The sequence below is a fragment of the Rhamphochromis sp. 'chilingali' genome (genome assembly GCF_963969265.1).
Source record: "Rhamphochromis sp. 'chilingali' genome assembly, chromosome: 7".
Lineage (NCBI taxonomy): Eukaryota > Metazoa > Chordata > Actinopteri > Cichliformes > Cichlidae > Rhamphochromis > Rhamphochromis sp. 'chilingali'.
In genome coordinates this window covers 4,540,136-4,546,895 of record NC_137934.1, presented here as the reverse complement: position 1 = coordinate 4,546,895, position 6,760 = coordinate 4,540,136, and the positions used below count along the sequence as shown (strand labels likewise).

Sequence of the window (6,760 nt, the reverse complement as noted above, 5' to 3'; positions counted from 1 at the left end):
TATGTAAACAGGATTAGATCGCGGCCACGCAGGTATGTCCGCTTCATTTATACGAAAGCAACAGCGATAAATAAATAACATCAATGTAACTGAAGATAATGCAGCACTTGATCCTTTTATTGATGTCACACAGATACATACAGGTCATTTCCTAAAAAAGGGAAATGTACTATTAACATTCTATTACATGTATGTGATTATTACAGATGTAATTCATATTTCAGAGTAGTAATTGTAAATTACTTCGTGTAATCAAGATGAGAGACCACGGCTATAAAAGCGAAGGTGGATTTGGGAAGCCTGTCGCAGCCATGTCCTGTCCGTTTACGCGAGCAACCCATTGCGGAAGGTGCAAGATTGATAAGGAGAGTCCTCAGAATTCAGCGTATATTGCGGGACAGACAGGATCCTTTAGCTCAGCGCGACAGTGTGCTCATTGAGAGATATCGATTTTCCCGTGAGGATATTATTTACTTAACCAACTTGTTGACGAGGGGGTGCAGGACCACCACCTGTCTTTTTTTGCTCTGCCCTTTTCTTGGTTGCTGTTATAAACAAACAAACAGATTATTTCAGGGTCTCTTTCCAAGAGACGAAAAGCAATATAAGTGATAAATATTACCATTCTGTAGAATATTCTTATATTTCACTTTTACTTGTTCCCATGTTCTAGTGGGTCCTGTTGTGGCTCTAATGTGAAAGAGGATATAATATAACAATATAATATAATGTAATATAATATTGGATAATATAGTGTAATATAATAAATCTACCCTACCGCCTACTGGTGTTGGCCAGAGGGGCCGATGGCGCAATATGGCAGCCTCGCTTCTGTCAGTCTGCCCCAGGGCAGCTGTGGCTACAACCGTAGCTGCCTCCACCAGTGTGTGAATGTGAGAGTGAATGAATAGTGGTATTGTAAAGCGCTTTGGGTGCCTTGAAAAGCGCTATATAAATCCAATATATTATTATTATTATTATTAAATTACTTACGAGTTTAATTTGTCAGCAACTTTCTGCCAGCCCTCTCTCCTTGCTTTTGCAGCCTTTGCAGTGTTCCCTTGCGTTCTGATTAAACTCTGAAACTCCTGAAATCCCTCACTCAGGAGTTCTTGCTCTGCTGCCGAAAAATACCGAGCCGAGCGCGCTCCTTCGACATTTTCGCCGACCAATCAGAGGGTTGCCGATCAATGTTTCTACTATCGATGCGTAGCCCCTTTTATGACACCCAGTGATGTCACATTACTGCGTCCAGCTGTACTAATCGTCAACAGCAGGTGTGTTCGGGGAACCGGATTAGCGAGCTCACGGTTAGCGCGATGATTTGATCTTGGATGTAGTAAGCGACGTACGAAGAACGGGCCCCAGGTTTGCACACACAGTAGCTGGTATTTTGGCCCATTCCTCCATGCAGATCTTCTCGAGAGCAGTGATGTTTTGGGGCTGTCGCCGAGCAACACGGACTTTCAACTCCCGCCACAGATTTTCTATGGGGTTGAGGTCTGGAGACTGGCTAGGCCACTCCAGGACTTTCAAATGCTTCTTACGGAGCCACTCCTTTGTTGCCCAGGCGGTGTGTTTTGGATCATTGTCATGTTGGAAGACCCAGCCTCGTTTCATCTTCAAAGTTCTCACTGATGGAAGGAGGTTTTGGCTCAAAATCTCACGATACATGGCCCCATTCATTCTGTCCTTAACACGGATCAGTCGTCCTGTCCCCTTGGCAGAAAAACAGCCCCATAGCATGATGTTTCCACCCCCATGCTTCACAGTAGGTATGGTGTTCTTGGGATGCAACTCAGTATTCTTCTTCCTCCAAACACGACGAGTTGAGTTTATACCAAAAGTTCTACTTTGGTTTCATCTGACCACATGACATTCTCCCAATCCTCTGCTGTATCATCCATGTGCTCTCTGGCAAACTTCAGACGGGCCTGGACATGCACTGGCTTCAGCAGCGGAACACGTCTGGCACTGCGGGATTTGATTCCCTGCCGTTGTAGTGTGTTACTGATGGTGACCTTTGTTACTTTGGTCCCAGCTCTCTGCAGGTCATTCACCAGGTCCCCCCGTGTGGTTCTGGGATCTTTGCTCACCGTTCTCATGATAATTTTGACCCCACGGGATGAGATCTTGCATGAAGCCCCAGATCGAGGGAGATTATCAGTGGTCTTGTATGTCTTCCATTTTCTGATGATTGCTCCCACAGTTGATTTTTTCACACCAAGCTGCTTGCCTATTGTAGATTCACTCTTTCCAGTCTGGTGCAGGTCTACAATACTTTTCCTGGTGTCCTTCGAAAGCTCTTTGGTCTTGGCCATGGCGGCGTTTGGAGTCTGACTGTTTGAGGCTGTGGACAGGTGTCTTTTATACAGACGATGAGTTCAAACAGGTGCCATTCATACAGGTAACGAGTGGGGGACAGAAAAGCTTCTTACAGAAGACGTTACAGGTCTGTGAGAGCCAGAGATTTTCCTTGTTTGAGGTGACCAAATACTTATTTTCCACCCTAATTTACGAATCAATTCTTTACAAATCCTACCATGTGAATTCATGGATTTTTTTTTCACATTCTGTCTCTCACAGTTGAAGTGTACCTCTGGTGCAAATTACTGACCTCTGTCATCATTTTAAGTGGGGGAACTTGCACAATTGGTGGCTGACTAAATACTTTTTTGCCCCACTGTATATATACACACATATATATATATATATATCATGAAGGTGCACTGCCAATGTTTTGCCAACAGTGATTAGTGTAAGTGATGCATTTGTCCTCTGCATAACTATACAAGTAAGCAGGACGGAAGCAGATAACTGTTACAATGTTTGCATTTTAAGACACCTTTTTTAGCATAAACTGAAGAATAGGATATCATATACTGGGTTGGACTACTGGACCAATATATATGGCTATTAGTGATCAGCTAGTTGTTGATATGATTGTTTTTGTGAGAAGGAATTTCATTATTTTTGTTGCTGTCCACTTTGTCCTCAAGTCCACTGCTGGGTCGGACCGCATGGTTGAGCGAGAGCTGTGATTTGTACACATCTTGTATGCAGTGGCTTGGAAACCTGCCACTGTGTGGTTGAAGTTAAGTACTGTTGTAGCATCAAAGTGTAAGTCTCACCAGAACGTCTGCTAATCCAGAGACCATGCTAGGTCTACCAGTGGTGTGCTGCTTTGTGTTTTTGATTTCTTTAATCACAATCATGTTATCCTAATAATTTATCCTAATAATTTATTAGGGTGCTTTAACGCTGTTGATTTAGAGACTGCAAGCGCTGCATTTGTTATCTGATTGCATCATTCATATCCTTTGGTTTTTGTCCAGTTTAAAACTAAATATATCCCACCTAGGTGATATTTAGCAAGTGGGCGTATGCAGTTCATCTCCTCACACATAGCTCTTTGGATATTATATCAGCAATCGCTAGTATAGTGCTGCTAAATTACCAGTAATCATCATGGCTGGATGGACCATTTTAGCACATTTCCCAACCCATATACTCGTGCAAACAAACTAAAACACTGACCCTACAGTTAAATAGAAAGCAAGTCGTCTGTACTCAACAGCACTCTATTGACTCACTACACATTTCTCGACATTATAAGGCTGGGACAAGCTTTACAAGCAAAGACTTTTAGAATGTCATAAGCTTATGTCTGGGTTTGTGTGCTAAAAAACAAACAAACAGGTGTGTGCTGGTCAGATCGATAACTGTAACAGAATATCTGGACTTGAGGCCATTCACCAGTATACAGTATGTGCGGACAGACTGCTTGTGTGCTTTTGTGCAACACAGTAGGCAGAGTTGGTAGCGTACTGATTCTAGCTGATACCTCGGGCTCTCCCATCGATCAGCCAAATGTCTTCAGCACACTGCTGACTCCGAGCCGTGGTCTTATTTCCTGTCCCCATAGAATGGGAGCATTATCTGAATTAGTCAGGATTGCAAGTGAAGAGAGTGTATCAATATTTTTGCAATGGTTATGTCAAGACTGACTATACAGCAATTATATGAAGAGATCTACTTCAAGCGCCAGTCTCATCTTCTTTTCTTGACTTCTCTCTTGCGTCATCTCATTGCAGCAGGTCGTTCATGACTCAACGAGTGTCTCCCAGACGTTTGCGTTAGTTTGAGCAGCAATTAAACATGAGTGCTGAAAACGATGACTGCAGAAAACCAGAATGGGCATCTAAAGCTTTTCAAGAATTTGCACTTAAAGGAATTCAAATTAATTCATCATTAATTGGTAGTTTTTGCACTCACTGCCATTAAAAAACACCAAACCCAACACTTGCAACCATGTTTAACACACTGCAATCCACACTATCTGATATCATGACCACTCACTCGCATTGTTCTCTCTTAAGCCACTGTCTCACTCTAACACCACCCTACACGCACAGAGGGGAACCTAAAAGTAGTAACCATGGCAATATTCAACACTGCCCACCGGGTCCACTGACAAAAACTATTAAACAACACACAATGTATATGGTTTAAGCTCACAGAAACATGTAACTGTAGCATTCCTGCCCCCCCTTTGGTCAGAGGTGGGAGGATAGCCACTAAAACACCCCCCGCCCCCTGGGGCTGTGGAGCTGGGTGACTCAGACATTTGCAAACTCTGACAAAACATGTTCATATATACAGCTGGTAGATGACATTATCCCTCTGTTACTAAGGAGATGAAACCTTCTGGAAATACAGTAGCTACAGTGTCTGAGGCACTTGGGCAGCACTTCTACCAGCAGCATCACAACAACTTGTAAAAATTTGGAAAAAAACAAAAAAGTAATCTGTGTGGAAACAGTGCTCAAATATAGTGATGTAGTGTCACGGTGCTATGGTCAACTTATTTGGTTAGTATGCTATGATCCAACAAAATTCTAATTGGTGTGACAATTGGAAAACGAGGTAGCCCTACACCAACAGCCTCCAAAGAATAATCCATTATTTTTAGCAGCGGGTAGAACGTGTGGTTACATTGTAACCTGGGTTTTCTGAGTGAGAGACCATCTCTTCATTCCATACATAAAGAATATGTAATGGTGGATTACTGGACTTTCACTCAGAGCTCCAAACACAGTTTTCAGGTATGTAAAGAATATGTACGTAAACCTACATTCTTTAAAATGGTCAGCAGGGGGCAACCCATCTTGCTCTATAACCGTAAGCCAGTCACAATTAGGGAATGAGTGTCTGGTTTCACAGTCATTTCCAATTTTTTCTTGCCTAGTCGGACTTCAAAACACCAAGATGGAAAAAAAAAAAAGCGTGATCGCACGGTGGCTACATCCAATCATAATGCATATGCTCAAAATTAATTTACACCATGTCAAAATCTCCAGTGAGGCTGTATTTTGTTAAACCAGATGGGCGAAAATTTTAGTAAACATAATAAAAATCTTACTGCTCAACTCCCGACAAGGTATAGCTTCCAGAAATAGTAAACCAACATACATCTTTTGGGATATTTTGCCAATCTCATAATCGGCCACCACCAATACACTGGATGTTGTGCCGGTATGATTTTAGTCAACCGTCTTTGGTTGATCACAGTCTGAGTAAAATGTAGCAAGTTGAAATTCCAATAAAAATCAATAACTGAACAAAATTTGAACTTTATTACTCAGCAAATTACTGTAAATAATTATTAAGATTGTTAACACTTTTAACACTGCTTCTTCGGAAAATTTCAACTTATTGTAATGTGACCCAAGGTACACGTTCTGTGGGTAGGGTGTTCCAGTCTATCACAGGATCAACACAGCGACAGACACTCTGACAGCCACACCTCTTTTTTGTGTTTGTTTGGAAAAGCCACAACAATGCTCTGACTATGAAGAGTTACACAACAGCATTTTCAAAAGTGGCTTCACTTCGCTTCATCCTCGGTGTTGAACCTGTTTTTTTAGTTTCTGGAAGAACTTCTCCTTTTCAAAGAACATTTCCGTTAAACATCTGAATAATTGCGGATTTACATATTTCATATATGCAAACTACACAAACCTCATTTTATCAGAGGAAAATCTTGAACCTCCAACACCAACAGATGCTGCACCAGTGATGACATTCATCTGCACCAGAGCTTTACCGCTTGTATCAGGCTGTCCTAGTCTAAACATTTACGGATCTATCAAGTCATGACAGAGGACATCGCTGACAGTGTCTATTTCATTTGACGGCCGTCTCTGCCTGCCTCACACTGGGGCTCTGGAGAGCATGTGTCTGACCCGTGAGGCACACAGCCCGTTGGGTGAAATGTCTAAGATGTCTGGATCTAAATGTTTATGAGCAGACTGAAATGACAAAAACTGCTTTAGCTGTGCCACAATAATGTCCTCGTTTGACAGGTGACCGGGCAGCAGCAACTGTCAGCTGTCACAAACTGCGATAACAACACCAAACAACCGGGCAGACAGCGAGGCAGCAGGACAATCCCAATATAATAAGCAATAACACCTTCTAAGGTGTTACTGCCTAATATATCTTTGGTATCAAATAACACGTTTATACTTCAAGCTTCTGAGCGGTTGTCCCGTTTTCTCTGGTATTACCATGTTATGTCGATATACGGAGTCAGGTTGGTTTCGTACGTGGCTTGTCACACTTAATAGGCTCTATAAATTTAGCTAATACTGCAAAGTTAGCACATCTTCATAAATGACTCTTTGCTAACCACAGCGAGGTTGCCATATTTCATTAACTTAATCTCTAACAGCCCCGTGTTTGCGTTGTCCTTTTTCAT

The 6,760-nt window shown here is 42.1% G+C and overlaps 1 protein-coding gene across 1 annotated transcript in view; it reads right to left on the bottom strand.

Moving 5' to 3' along the window:
- LOC308399566 (copine-8) overlaps positions 1 to 6,760 on the bottom strand; it is a 107,532-nt gene that overhangs the window by 100,312 nt on the left and 460 nt on the right. The window lies entirely within an intron of this gene.